Source organism: Pteropus alecto, unplaced genomic scaffold, assembly GCF_000325575.1.
Source record: "Pteropus alecto unplaced genomic scaffold, ASM32557v1 scaffold146, whole genome shotgun sequence".
Classification (NCBI taxonomy): domain Eukaryota; kingdom Metazoa; phylum Chordata; class Mammalia; order Chiroptera; family Pteropodidae; genus Pteropus; species Pteropus alecto.
In genome coordinates this window covers 21,079,562-21,093,688 of record NW_006442107.1, presented here as the reverse complement: position 1 = coordinate 21,093,688, position 14,127 = coordinate 21,079,562, and the positions used below count along the sequence as shown (strand labels likewise).

Genomic DNA, 14,127 nt, shown 5'->3' with positions numbered 1-14,127 from the left:
AAGGGAAATTTCTTCCAAGTATTTTTTTGTGATTTAAAAATTAATGTAATTTTTGCATGCTTTTTCATAACATAATTGTTTGTTTTAATACAAAAATTATCCTCCCAAGACCACATATTGTATGATTCCATTTCTATTAAATGCCCAGAATAGGCAATTCTATAGAGATAGAAAGTAGATTAGCAGTTGCCCAGGGCCGTGAGGGTTGGGGGACATGGGAGGTGATGGCTCAAGGGTACAGGGTTTCTTTGGGGGTGATGGAAATGATCTAACATTGATTGTGTGCTGGTTATACAATCTTTGAATATACTTAAAACCACCAACCACCGAATGCTATGCTTTAAGTGAGTGGATTGTATGGAATGTGAAGTATATCTCATAAAGTTGTTTTTAAAAATTGTCCTACCAACCTCCATATATAATTGGCATTCTGGGAAGCTGAGTAACTTGTAGCTTTTCACCACTGAGTAAGCTGGAGTTAAATGCACTCATTTAAAAAGTGAGATCCTGGTCCAATCTCATCAATTTACAAATTTATAGAAACCCGAGGAGGTGATGTGACTTGCCCAAGGCCACCCAGAGTAGGAAGCAGAGCCAGGCCTCCTGAGTCCCTGTCCAGCACAACAGGGTAAGCCTCCAAATGTACTTTGCACTGAACTTACATTTGCCTTGTTTCTCACTTCTAAATCATTTACTTACCAAGTCAGTTCAGCCTCACGTATTCCCTGCTCCATGTCATTAGCCTTTTTCTCTTGGCTTTCTTTGGCTTTCCACATCCTAGATGTTCCCAAAACAAGTGGCCGAGCTTGCAGATCCCTCACCCCACCTTCCACAGGGGCTGGTGGGACTGGTGAGAGGAGGAGGGGCCTTACCCATTCTTACCTTGGGCCCCACTGAGCCAAAGGCCAGCTCTGCCTTCCTTCCAGGAGCTGTGGGAGTAAGATCCACTATCTGTTTAATCCTGGAAGAACCAGTGGTATCTGGGTGGAATCTCAGCTAAGACACTTTCATCTTAACCTGCCCGACATTGGGCAAGCTGTGAAAGTGAACTACTGGGATCAGATAGGAGGAGGTGTTGTGTAGTAACCTGCAGTCTCCATGGCCTTGCCTTCCCCAGATGACCTCAGGCCTGGGGATCCATGGGTGTGTCCAGAGCACAGCCCCTCCCTGACGAGCCGACCTTTTCAGTGAGGGGCCAGCTCAGATGATATCCGGTATGCCCGGGGCCTATCTTCTATGTGGTTCTGTATGGTTCTTGCATCCATTCTTTCAGGAGATCTTTATAAACACCCTGTGAGGTGGGCATGGTGGACATTATTTACCTTCATTTTTCAGATGTGGAAACCAAGACCTAAGAAGGCAAGTTATTTGCCCAAGGTTTTTAAGCCAACGAATGAAGGAGCTGGGTGTGCTCCACACTTTTAGACCAGGCTATTTCCACCAGATCCTGAGCTCAGATTAGCAGCAGTCGTGGAGAAGTATGCAAAGGTCGCCCATGGCCCAAAGGACAGTATGAGCATTAATCATCCTCTATTGCATTTGAAGACCACCTGTAAGATAGCTTTGCTTTAAATCCATGCCCAGGGCTGAAATTGGAATGAAAGGATGTGAGAGACAGCAGTTCTAAATGTACTCAGAAGTTTTTCCTAACACTCTCTCTCTTCTCCTTCCTTTCTTGAATATGAGAGGTTAGGGAATGAGTGGTCCCAGGCAGAGATGGCAGTGTGAGATATTTCACTGAGGAGGTGAAATATCTAGTCCAGAATTTTTAAAGCACTTAAAACTCTGCAGAGCTCACTTTTCCCCCAAATAAATAAAAATTCATAAATCTGAGAAAAGCAGAGCTGGAAAAAAGAGATGGGGTGAGCCAGACAATACAAAGTAATCTTAATAGTGTCTTCAAAGTTTGTTGACCATGAAAACTGGGAAAGTAAAGTTGTACTTTGTAAGTCTCGTGTCTTCAAAGTTTGTTGACCATGAAAACTGGGAATGTAAAGTTGTACTTTGTAAGTCTCTTATTTATTTATTTGTTTGTTTCTTTGTTTTCCTTTTTTATTTGTTTGTTTGTTTGTTTGTTTGTTTTCCTTTTAAAAAAATGTATGTATTTATTTATTTTTTTTATGATGACATTGGTTAATGAAATCCAGTACGTTTCAGCTTTACATTTTAACAGTAAGGCATATATATATACATATATATATGTGTATATATATATATATATACACATATATATATATATGTACATTGTGCGTTCACTGCTCATAGTTAGATTTCTCTCTGTCACCACATATTTGACCCCTTTTATCCCATCTAGTTCCCCTCTCCCCACACCCCCTATCCTCTGGTAACCACTGGTCTATAGTCCATTTCCATGAGTCTCTGTTTTGTCCTTTTCGCTTGTTGCTTTTAGATTTATATCCCACATATAAGTGATATCATATGATTTTCAACTTTTTCTGTCTGGCTTTTTTCACTTAGCGTGATTATCTCAAGTTCCACCCATGTTTGTCACAAGTGGCAGTATTTACATGTGTATCTGTGCTACTCTACATTACGTATACTTAAATCTACCTTCAAATAGAAAAAGTGAAAGAATGAACTAAAATGTATACATAGAAATTCTAATATTTTCTTTCTCTCCCCATTAGATTGGGTTAGGAATATTTTTAGAGCACTCACTTTGGAGAACTCTGGATCAGCCATGCTACCAGCTGGGAAGTTTAGGAACCCTGGGGTCGGATCTTCGGTTTTAGGTTATTTTTTATCCTGAGCTGCAGCCCTCTCTTATAACATCATTACTTCATTCATTTTTTTTTTATCGTGATAAAATATACGTAACATAAAACTTACTATCTTAATTACTGTTGAGTGTGCAGTTCAGTGACATTGTTGTGCAGCCGTCAGCACCATTCATCTCTAGAAATTTTTCATCCCCCAAACTGAAACGCTATACTCATTAAACAATAACTCCCACTCCTTCAGGCTCTGATAACGACCATTCTACTTTCTGCTACTGTGGTTTAACTACTTTAGGTCAATAATTACTTGTAAGCTCAGGTGGTGGTTTGGCACATGGGATTCAGTGGTGAGCATAACACATGATGTTCCCGCCCTCCAACCGCCAGTAAAGTCTGCTTTAATTAATTTAAACTAACCTAACCTAGCACTACTTCAGGTTAGCGTATTTAGAGAGGCAGGGAGGTGGACTACCTCCAAACTTGTGACCAAGTGTGGTAGTCAGGGCAGGTGGGATAAAGGGGATGGGAGAGTGAGGCTGGAATTGAGGTAGATGTGACAGATGATTACCAGATAGAAGAGAAATACCTTCCCAAGGAATTTCTTTAAAAAAAATTGGGGAAGAGATGGGATTCCCTACAATATGTAGGTTGAGGTGTATTTATTTTAATTGAATGCTATAGGGAATGGTGATCCCAAAAGGCTAGTAGACATGCAAACAATTGGTGTTGTCATTACCTTCCAATGACTCAGGCTTCAGGGCTTAGGAGGAACAGTTTCCAGGTGCGGAGAAGTGAGACCCGGGCTGTACTGCCCGGGGTAGAGCTTTGCTGTGTGGCTGAAAGCCCGCCCACATCTGCTGCCCCATCTGCCCGTCTTTACCTTAGGATAAAATTATTCATTTTCAATTACAGAGCTGGTCAAAAATCAATACAAAGGTGGGAGAGAACAGATCGTTTTTCTTATGGAAGTAACCGTTTTCATTAATTTTTCATTAGTGCTGCCTTTGTTTTGCTATCCATCACCAGCGGAGCTGTAGCCTGCATTTCAGCGAGTGTGCATGCTTCTTGGATTTAGGAGATACTGGTTGAGAAAGCCAGGAGGTTACTGCTCAGGACTACTGCCTGCGGAACCGGTTTAGGTGACTGTTTTAAGATCATCGTGTTGGTTAAAACATGCTTAAAAACAGTGTTTCCACTCATCGAAACTCAGTCCTAACTCTATGGTGGAAATTCTACTTAGAGAATAAGTGCATTTTGAGCTTCTGTCATATTTATCATCAGTATATGTTAATCTCTCCGTGAGCACTTTTGGTGTTGATTGACATGATAGGTCCATTTGGCTGGTGTACTTGGCTGAGGGTTGACTTTGGGACATGAGGTCTTGGAAGGGGATTAGGGGGAGGGCAGTTTCTTGTGTCTTTACACATGTGATTCCCTGTGCCTTTAATGCAGTTATTTTATTTTTAAACTCTTCTCCTCAGTTCCCTAACCTCAGCCTGCCCATCCTCTCGGAAGCCTAAACAGCTTCTCTGTGAAGCTTTCTCAACTCCCCACCTTAGCAGAATTGCTCGACGGATAAACCTCTCTTCCCCTCCTATTCTGCTCTTCATACTATAGTGTGTTGTCTGTTCATGTGGGTCTCCCCTAACCAACTTCAGTTAGCTGAGAACAGGGGCAGCACCTGCCTTATTTTTGGATTTTTGGCACCTAATAGTGCCTGGCCAATGGTAGGTGATTAATAAAGTTTCATTAAATGGAAAAAAATGACGGGAAATTACTCCTGGCTTTCTATAAGCAAAGGTAAGAGCCCTCAAGCAGTGAGAGGTGAAGCAAGCCTGACCCTACCCCAATTGGCTTATCCTATTGAAGTAAAAGAACTAAGTGCTAATCCCAGTTCTGTGGCTAATTAGCTGTGTAACCATGAATAAGTCACTAACACTGGTTCTTATCTATAAAAGGGGTGAGAGGGTGGAATTCTGTCCCAGCTTTAACGTTCTTAACCCCAAGAACCTCTGCTCCTGGAAAAGAACTCTACCCTGTACTCACTCCTCCAGCTGAATGACACATGAGCCTTCTGATGCTCACCTGCCCAGGCCACAGCGCTGACTCTACCTCTTTCTCAGGTCTCCAGACAAGCCTCTGGAGCTAAGCCCATCTCTGGTTGTTAACCCACCCCTCATCCTGCTCCTCGGCCTTGCTTTTTCCATTATCTCTGGACCCTTTCCTATTTCCTAAAATCTGTTCAAATATGACAACCACCCTCATATAAACATATTTGTTACTCCAGAAAGTTCTCTTGAACCCCTTTCTAGCCACTAGCTGCCACCTTTCATCTCTACCCAATCGGGAACCACTATTCTAATTTATATCACTGAAAACTAGTTTTGCCAGTTCTGGAACTTCATATAAATGGGACCAGATAGCATGTATTCCTTTGGTTGCTCAATTTTTCATTCAACATAACTTTTTTTTTGAGATTTATACATGTTATCACAGGTGTCAGTAGTTCATTCTTTTTAATCACTGAGTAGTATTTTGTTGTTTGAATAAACCACAATTTATTTTCTGAGTCTCTTGTTGGAGGACATTTGGATTATTTCTGGTTTGGGCCTTTTTGTGTTTTTAACTTCTTTTACATCTGGCTATTTCTCTTTATTTCTAAATATAATAAAATCATTTTTAAAAATTCACCCCACTTACTAGCTACATGACCTTGAACAGGGTGCTTAGACTCTCTGAGCTACAGTTTCCGTGCCTGTAAAATGGGATATTATAGTATCTTTTTCATAAGATTGTTTAGGATATTGTTTTGGGCAATAGTATCTTTTTTATAAGATTATTTCAGGCATTTTTTTCCTTTCAAGGGTAAAATCTTATTTTTAGAAAGTTTGTACTGCAATATTTTCAAAGAGAGTCACATAAAAAAGCAAAAACATTATTCTCCCCTCATCTTTGAAATAAATAAGAAGGGAATAAAATTTCTTTTTAAATTATGACACTTGGAAATTTAGCACCAACATCCAAAATGTAGATAAAAGGGGGAAAAAACATTTACTACATATTTCAGATTACTTTGGTTTGGGTTCTCCCCATATGTTATTAATATTCCTCCTTTCGATTCATATTACCAAAACAGTAAAAACCAGGAGAAAAATATCTTTTATATATTCATATGAATATACACCCAAATTATAATTATTAAGTCTATATATTGAAGCATGTAGTATAGTACATGGAATATAATAAATAACATATAAATTATATAAATATTTGCTATTATATTATTGTTGAACTGTTGTAAGGATTAAATGAGTCACATCGTATTCATAGCAACACACCTATGATGCAAGGTTTACCCAACAAGTGTAGATTTTGAACCTAATTCTTATCACTTCTTATAAACATCAGGTGAGCTCATTTGTGACTCTGGTATTAATTTTGTGGGTTTTCTTTTTCTTTTTTCTTTTTTTGCTATGAATATGAGCGATGATATGAATAGATATGGTTCTCAAATATTCAAACTGAAAACTATTATGACCCTAACTTGCTGAGCCTGTACCCTCTGCAAAAACATTGTCAGGAATTGCTGGGGTAAAAAAATATTTCTACTCAGTCTTGGTTTATAGAATGTAGAAAATAACAACTATATCAAATGACTCATGTTAAGGCATGTCATTTTAATAGAGGGAAACGTTAAAAAAAAGAGGGGTGTTGCGGAATCTGAGTATTTCTCTCCACCATTTCCTTTCTGGTTACTGTTCTGGCTTCCTTTTCCTTCACAAGGTCTTAAAAGAATAGTCTGTAGTCACTGTCTTCACTTCCTTGCCTCTGAATCCCTTCTCAGCCTGCTGCGTCTGCCTCTGGATCCCACTTGACAATTGTCTCTCCAGGGCTGGCAATGGCCTTGTATTTATCATACCTGATGGACAGGTTTTAGTCTTGTTCTCGTTTGACCTCTCTCAGACATTGCACACTCATTCTCTCTTTGAAATTCTCCCTCCACCCGAATTTCCCACCCCATATTACACTGGTTTCCTCTTCCCTCTGGGCTCTTCCTTCTGGGTCTCCACCCACCCCTAAGAGTTGGTGTCCTCTCCAGATGAGGACCACACCTGCCTATATACTCTCCCTTGCTTCATGGGAAATGCATTGTCAGTCACCACTTCAAAGCCACATGTTTAAGCTCAATTTGTCTCCGCAGTATCCATTCTGACTGCCCCGTCTCTGGACATCCGGTTGCCCACAGGCACCTCCCCCGCCACATGCTCAAAACTACACCCTTTTGAGACACCCCTTTACCTGCCCCACAAATGCAGGCTTCTTCCCAGCCTCCATGTTCTTTCTCTTAAGGGCTCTTCAACTATCTGGGAGTCTGAGGTAGAAACTTTGGAATAGTTCTTTGATTCTTTTCTCTCCTTCACCACCCACATCTAATTGCTCATCAAATTCTGTTGTTTCTACCTTGGAAATATCTCATGAATTTACTCCCTCTTCCACCTCCCAATTGCTTTCATTTATCATAGCTCCATGAGACAGCTGGAATAATCTCCTGATTTCTCTCTTCAGTCTCTGCTCTAATTCCTTCTCCATTCTGCCACAAAAATAGTATTTCTTAAACACAAATCTAGTTACATCACTCTTCTGCTTAAAAATGTCAACGATTCCTTGTTGCCTGTGGCTTGTTCCTGCATTTGGCCTGCCTGGCCTCAGGGTCAGCTGGAGGTAGATTTCTGGGGCCCGTCCCAGGGATTCTAGGACAGTCAGTGGGGCCTGGATATCTGCAGTAAAAAGAGCTTGCGGGGTAAGACGGGACAGGCCATGCTCACAGAATTCTCAGATGACCCAAGACTCAAAGGAGATTGAATAGCCCCCTAGGACAAAAAGGATGATGTAATGAAGTAGCTGCTTCCCCCTTTTGGAACAGGGTGTCTGATATGCAGGGCTTTACTCCAAGGGTAATTACTTTTGAATTAATTGCAAAATCAAGCTCTCATTTATCTGAGACTTCCTAATTGGTGGGCATGGCAAATGAGACAGACGTTTAGTATGGGTTAAAAAGTGCTCGGCAATATGACAACTAAGTGTAGTGTGTGGTCCTTGACTGGTTCCAGAGTCCCCAAACAAAACAAAACAGTTGAGGGAATTTTAATATTGACACTGTGTGTGCGCTCACGTGTGTGTGTGTGTGTGTGTGTGTGATATTATCATATCAATGTTAAATTTCTTGAAAGTTATGTAGGAGTATGTTCTTTTATTTAGAAGACTTCATGCTGAAGTACTGAAAGGTAGATTGTCATGACAGTTGCAATTTATTTTGAAATGGTTCAACAAAAATACACACCCAGAGAGAAGAGCAAATGTTAACAACTGATGAATCTAAGTGACAGGTATATGGTATAATTTGTACTATTGTTTCAACTTTTCTGTAGGTTTGAAAATTTTCAAATGAAAGTTGGGAGAAAAATAGTTAACATGAAAATAAAGGCAAATTTCAAGAAATACTTTTACTGTATTGCGAGCCTAAAAATCAAAAGCTCTAGTGGTAAGTAGGCAAGTTGAGGCAAACCATATTACCTCTTTTCTCAGCAGTGAAAAGCCAGTAAGCTACAGAATAAAATAAAGACTATTTTGTGTGTTAGATGAACTCATTTATCAGCCTCATTCAGACTGGAGAGGCAGAGGGGAAGATCAGACTGTTTTAAGCTTCTTTTCTCCACCCCATCCCATCTCTCTGATTAACCCTATAGTTACTTACCAATGCTTCTCAGAAGAGGAGGCAGCCCTACCTAAAACTCAAATATAGCCAGGATACAAGTATGTTGCCAGGCATAAAACATCTTTTAAATATGAGCCATAATTACTTTTGTTTATCTGGAAAATATTCTTAGTTTTAAGAAAGAACAGAATTTAAGAATTTATTTTTTAAAAAATATTTTAATGTTTACTGTCAGATAATTTGCTCAATAAAAAGGTAATTAAAAGTTTATTACAAATACATCCAAAGAGTAACAAAATATAAATTTTTTACCCAAAAAAAGTGTTGCTGGGAAGGTTTGGGTTGCAAATGTATAATTTGGAAGGTTATTAAACTTGCTAGAGCCACTTTTATATATCTAAGAAAACTTTATACAGCAGCACCCAACCTGTCTGTCAATCTGCTGTGCCTCTCTGAACCCAGGGGAATCCGTGTGGCGTGGGTGTGACAGTTGGCCAGGTCTGGCTTAGAGTGTGGGCTCCTTCACTGATTCACTGTTTAGCTCATCTGGGATACTATTTGTGTCCTCTCACTTATTTTCTCTGATCAGTCTGGCTAGAGGTTTTCTGATTTTTCTCAAAGAACCAGCTTTTGATTTCACTGCTTTTCTCTATTGTTTTTTGTTTTTCTATTTTATTGATTTCCATTTTGATCGTAATTATTTTTGTTCTACTCTGGATTTCATTGGCTCTTCTTTTTCTTAAGGTGGAAGAAGCTGGGGTAATTGATTGGAAGCTTTTCATCTTTTCTCATATAGATGTTTACAGATGTAATTTCCCCCCAAGTACTACGTTAGCAGAATCTCACACATTTTGATATGTTGTATTTTCATTTTCATTCAGTTCAAAATACTTTCTAATTGCCCTTTTGATTTCTTCTTTGGCCCATGGGTTGTTTAGAAATGCATTATTTAGTTTTCAAATATTTGGGGATTTTCCGGAGATCTTTTTGTTATTGACTTTTAATTCAAGTCCATTGTGGTTAGAGAACATTCTTTGTATAACTTAACTCATGTCTTTTTTATGTAGTTATATAAGTCATCTATATCTTTACTGATTTTCTGTATACTTTTTCTATCAATTCTTGAGAAAACTGTGTTGAAATCTCTGACAATAATTATAATTTGCCTAAATCTTATAATTCTATCAACTTTTAGTTCCAATATTCTAATTCCCTGTTATGTGCAAAAAAAGAAAAGAAAGAAAGGAAGAAAAAGAAAAGAAAAAAAGAAAGAAAAGGAAAAAAAAGGGCAAGGTATATGGTCTCTTGACCTCTACGATTTTGAAATAACCTTTATTCTTGATAATATTCTCTGCTCTGAAATCTGCTTGATATTAACATAGCAACTCTATCTTTTTCTATCCTTTTACTTTTAACCCCTTTTTTATTGAAAGTGGATTTCTTGTAGGCAGCATATAGTTGGATATTATATTTTTATCTAATCTGACAATCTTTGTCTCTCACTTTAGGAGTTAGGCCATCTACATTTAATGTGATTATGATATGGCTTGGTTTAATTCTAATCGGATGCTATTTTTTTACATAGTCCATCATACTTTGTTTGCTTTTTTTTTCTATCTTCTTTTGGATGAAATGAGTATTTGTGATTTCATTTTATCTCTATAGAGTTATCAGCTATAACTCTTTGTTGCATTATTTTCATTGCTGCTTTAGTGTTTATAGTATCATTTTTAACATATCACAGTCTGCTTTCAAGTAATATTTTATCACTTGACATATTGTGTGAGAATCTTATACTTCCATTCTGCCCTTCCTTGTGCTATTTTACTTCTACAACTGTTATAAATCCACAATGTTGTTGTTGTTGTTGTAGTTGTTGTTGTTATTTTGCTTCAGACAGTCAATTATAAAAATATTTGAACAATAAAGACTAAAGCCTTTCATGTTTACCGATGTAGTTATCATTTCTGATACTCTTCTTTCTTTGTATAGATGCAGGTTTCCATCTGATATAATTTTCCTTCTGGCGGAAGGATTTCCTTCAACTTTTTTGCAGAGAGGTCCACCAATGATGAATTCTTTTAGTCTTAGTATGTCTGGAGAAGTCTATATTTTGCCATTATTTTTGAAAGCTATTTTGACTGAGTATTGAAATCTAGGTTGACAGTTTTTGTTCTTCAGTATTTTAATGTTGTTGTTCCAATGCCTTCCGGCTTGCATGGTTTCTAACAGGAAAGCTGCTCTCAGCCTTATCTTTATTCCTCTATTCATAATGTATTTTCTCTCTCCCCCCATGTCTACTTTTAAGATTTTTTTTTTTCTGTATCGCTGGTTTTAAGCAATTTGATTACCATATGCCTTGCATGTTTTTCTTCATATTTCTTTTGCTCAGAGTTTATTGAGCTTCTTGGATCTGTGATAGTCATCTTCAAATTTGGAAAATATTCAACCATTATTTCTTCAAATATTTTTTCTGTTCCTTTCCCCATATTCCTTGACTGTGACTCCAGCTACATGTATATTAGGCAAGTTGCCCTACAGCTCGGCTATGCTTTGTTCATCTTGTTTCAGCCTTTCAAAAAATCTGTTTTATTTTAGACAGTTTCTAATGCTTTAACTCCAAGTTCACTAGTTTTTTCTTCTCTAACATGTAACCTGCTGTTAATCTTATCAGGTATATTTTTCAGACACTGTAATTTTTATTCCTAGAAGTTTAATTTTGTTCTTTTTTATATTTTTCATGTAACGTGTTTATTCTTTACTTTAGTTCCTTGAACATATGGAATATAGTTTAATAACTTTTAATGTCTTTGTCAACTAATTCTATCATCTCTATCATTTTTTTTTTATTTCTAGGTTGGTTTATATTGCTTGATCTTTCTTCTTAATATGGTTTGTATTTTCCTGCTTCTTTGCATGCCTGGTAATTTTTTATTAGATGCCAGATATTGTGAATTTTACCTTTTTGGGGGCTGGATATATTTTTATTCCTATAAATATTCTTGAACTTTGTTGTAGCATGAAGTTGAGTTACTTGGAAAGAGTTTGATCCTTTGGGATTTGCTTTTAAACTTTGTTAGGTGAGATCAGAGCTATGTTTAGTCTAGGGCTAATTTTTCCCTACCACTGTAGCATTCTTAGTAGTCTAGTCAATGTCCTATTAATTATGAGGTTTTCTACTCTAGCTAGTGGGAATAGGAACTATTGCCGGCGCTGTGTGAGCTATGGAAATTGTTTTTTCTAATTCTCCTACATAGTTCTTTTCCTAGCCTTGGGTAGTCTCCTCAGACACATGTGCTGATCAGTACTCAGCTGAAGACTCCATGGATATACTCTTCAGTTCTTTGGTCTTCTCTCTCCTTGTGTAGTTCTCTCCTCTCTATTACTCTGATCTGTGAACTCTGGCTGCCTTGGCTTCTTTAGACTCCCAGCTCTGTCTCTTCAACCAGGGAGACCAGGTGCCTCTGCCTGGGTTACCTTTTCCACACCATGTCTGGAAACTTTCTCAGGGCAATTAGGGCAACAGTAGGGCTCACCTTACCTATTATCCGCTTCTCAGAGATCACTCTCCTCTGTTGTCTGATGTCCAATGTCTTGAAAAGCATCGTTTCATATATGTTTCATACATTTTGTCCAGTTTTTTAGTTGTTTCAGGTAGGAGAATAAATCTGTTATTCCACATTGGTCAAATATAAAAGTCTTCCATGACTTTTTTTTTCTTTTTAATTTTTTTTTTAATGCCTACAGCACCTGGTCTTCCTAGGTGGCCTCCCATGCAAGTACTAACCAGGCCTGACCCTGCTTAGCTTCTGAGATCAGATGAGATCGGGGTCGTTCAGGGTAGCATGGCCATAGACTTTCATGACTTTTTAATTAGACAAAATCCAAAGTAAATATTTTTAAAAACCCATGGTGGTTGAGAGATTTAAGATTGCTAATAAATGATTCTCTATTGTATGCCAGTTATTTTATATGCATTTTTATTTAATTTAGTTCTTATGAGTACTAACAAACTCTCCAAGTATAATTAGTAACATGAAACCCATATCGTTCTAGGAATAATAGGCTTCATTTGCTTTTTTCATCTGATGGATGAGATCACACAGGGAGAGAGTAGACCAAGAAGAGCAGTGACACATACACAAAAGATGTTCACACCTTGGAGTGGGGATTGAGAAAGGAGTGACCTGTGGCCTCACGTTGTCAGGTGGCTCTTCCATGGGCCCTGTGAATTACCACCTAGATGCAGTCTTGCTGCTTTGTCCATGTTTTTGGTTTAGGTAAATCATTCCTTTTCTATATTTTTAATATTAAGACAGACTTTTAGTGACAGTGCAGAAATCATTTTGATTAATCATTTGACTAGCTTTGCTTGGAAGAAAAGTTTCAAGAAGTGGGCAGGGCTATGGGTTGGGGGTGGAGAGTGTTTAATGCAAACTGGACAAAGGCAGAAATTTATTGGAAGGGAAGACTGAGTGAGTGTATATAGTCTGCCCCCCACCCTGAAGCTATGGGAAATAACTCTGATTTTGAAATTATAATGGCAGTAGGGAAAAGATTATAAGGTCAGTGTTCCATTCTGCTTAAAGTAAGAGATATAACTAAATTATTTTCATGAATATGCAACCTACTTAATGGAAATCCAAAATTTTAGGTATTTATATATATTAAGAGAGCAAATATTTTAGAATATGACTTATAGGTAAATAATTTTTTTAAATAAAATATTTCAAATAAAGAGTAATAATGGATAAAAAATGTAAATTTTAGCACCCATGAGCAATCTACCTTTCATCATTTCTTCCTGCCAATCAAGTTGTCTATTACTGCTGACTAACAGAAAAACTAGCTCCATCAAATAGGTTGCTCAAGTTGCAGACCTTTAGATGATCCTCAAGGGCCTCCTCAGACTGGTTTTAGTCAACTGTCCCTACTGGTCTTGCTTCTTTTCCAACGAATGTGATGCTTCTGTGACAAGGATTTGGTCTTCAGCTTCCAGAACAGGCTTTCCGAGTCAAGTTCCCAAGTTTGAAACAGCAAATGTTTCTCTGGCTTTTTCAGTTCAGCTAATCAACAGCATAATTTAATACCTATAGTATCTGTTCCTTATTCTGACAAGCACAATCTGATAGATGGATTGGGAGGAGTGATGAAACCCTTGGTTTCACACTGAGAGTGAAACAGAGCAAGAAGGAATGAACTTGGAGTCATCTGAAATACAATCAGACTAAACTCTCTGAATTTAACATATCAAAGCATATGCAAAGGAGTTTTGTGGTAAACAGGGTTAGACAGGTTATACACCTTTTCAAATTCTAAAGGTTTGAAATTATCATTTAAATTTCAAAGAAACTCACACAATTAAAATATTGGGGGAAAAGGGGTTTCTGTATAACTGTAGTAAGCAATTTTTAAAGATGGTAGATGCTACTGTAATTATTTCCTGTCTGTAAAGTTTCTGTTCATTCAAGTCTCTGTTAGCTTTTAAAGTGATGGTGGAAAAATTCTGTAGCTAGTATATTATTTCCACAGGATCAGGCAGTTCTCTACCTAACCAGGGAAGGATAAAGGCCCTTAGGTTAAATTTTAGGTAAATGCTTCCTGGCCCCTACTAACTCCATCTGACGTGTTCAATCTGGCCTTCAAGAGAATAGAAGCCAACTGTTATAAACA

The 14,127-nt window shown here is 37.8% G+C and overlaps 1 pseudogene; it reads right to left on the bottom strand.

Moving 5' to 3' along the window:
* Positions 1–12,192: 12,192 nt before the first annotated feature.
* Positions 12,193–12,311, bottom strand: LOC112469506 (annotated as a pseudogene).
* Between the last annotated feature and the right edge of the window lie 1,816 nt (positions 12,312–14,127).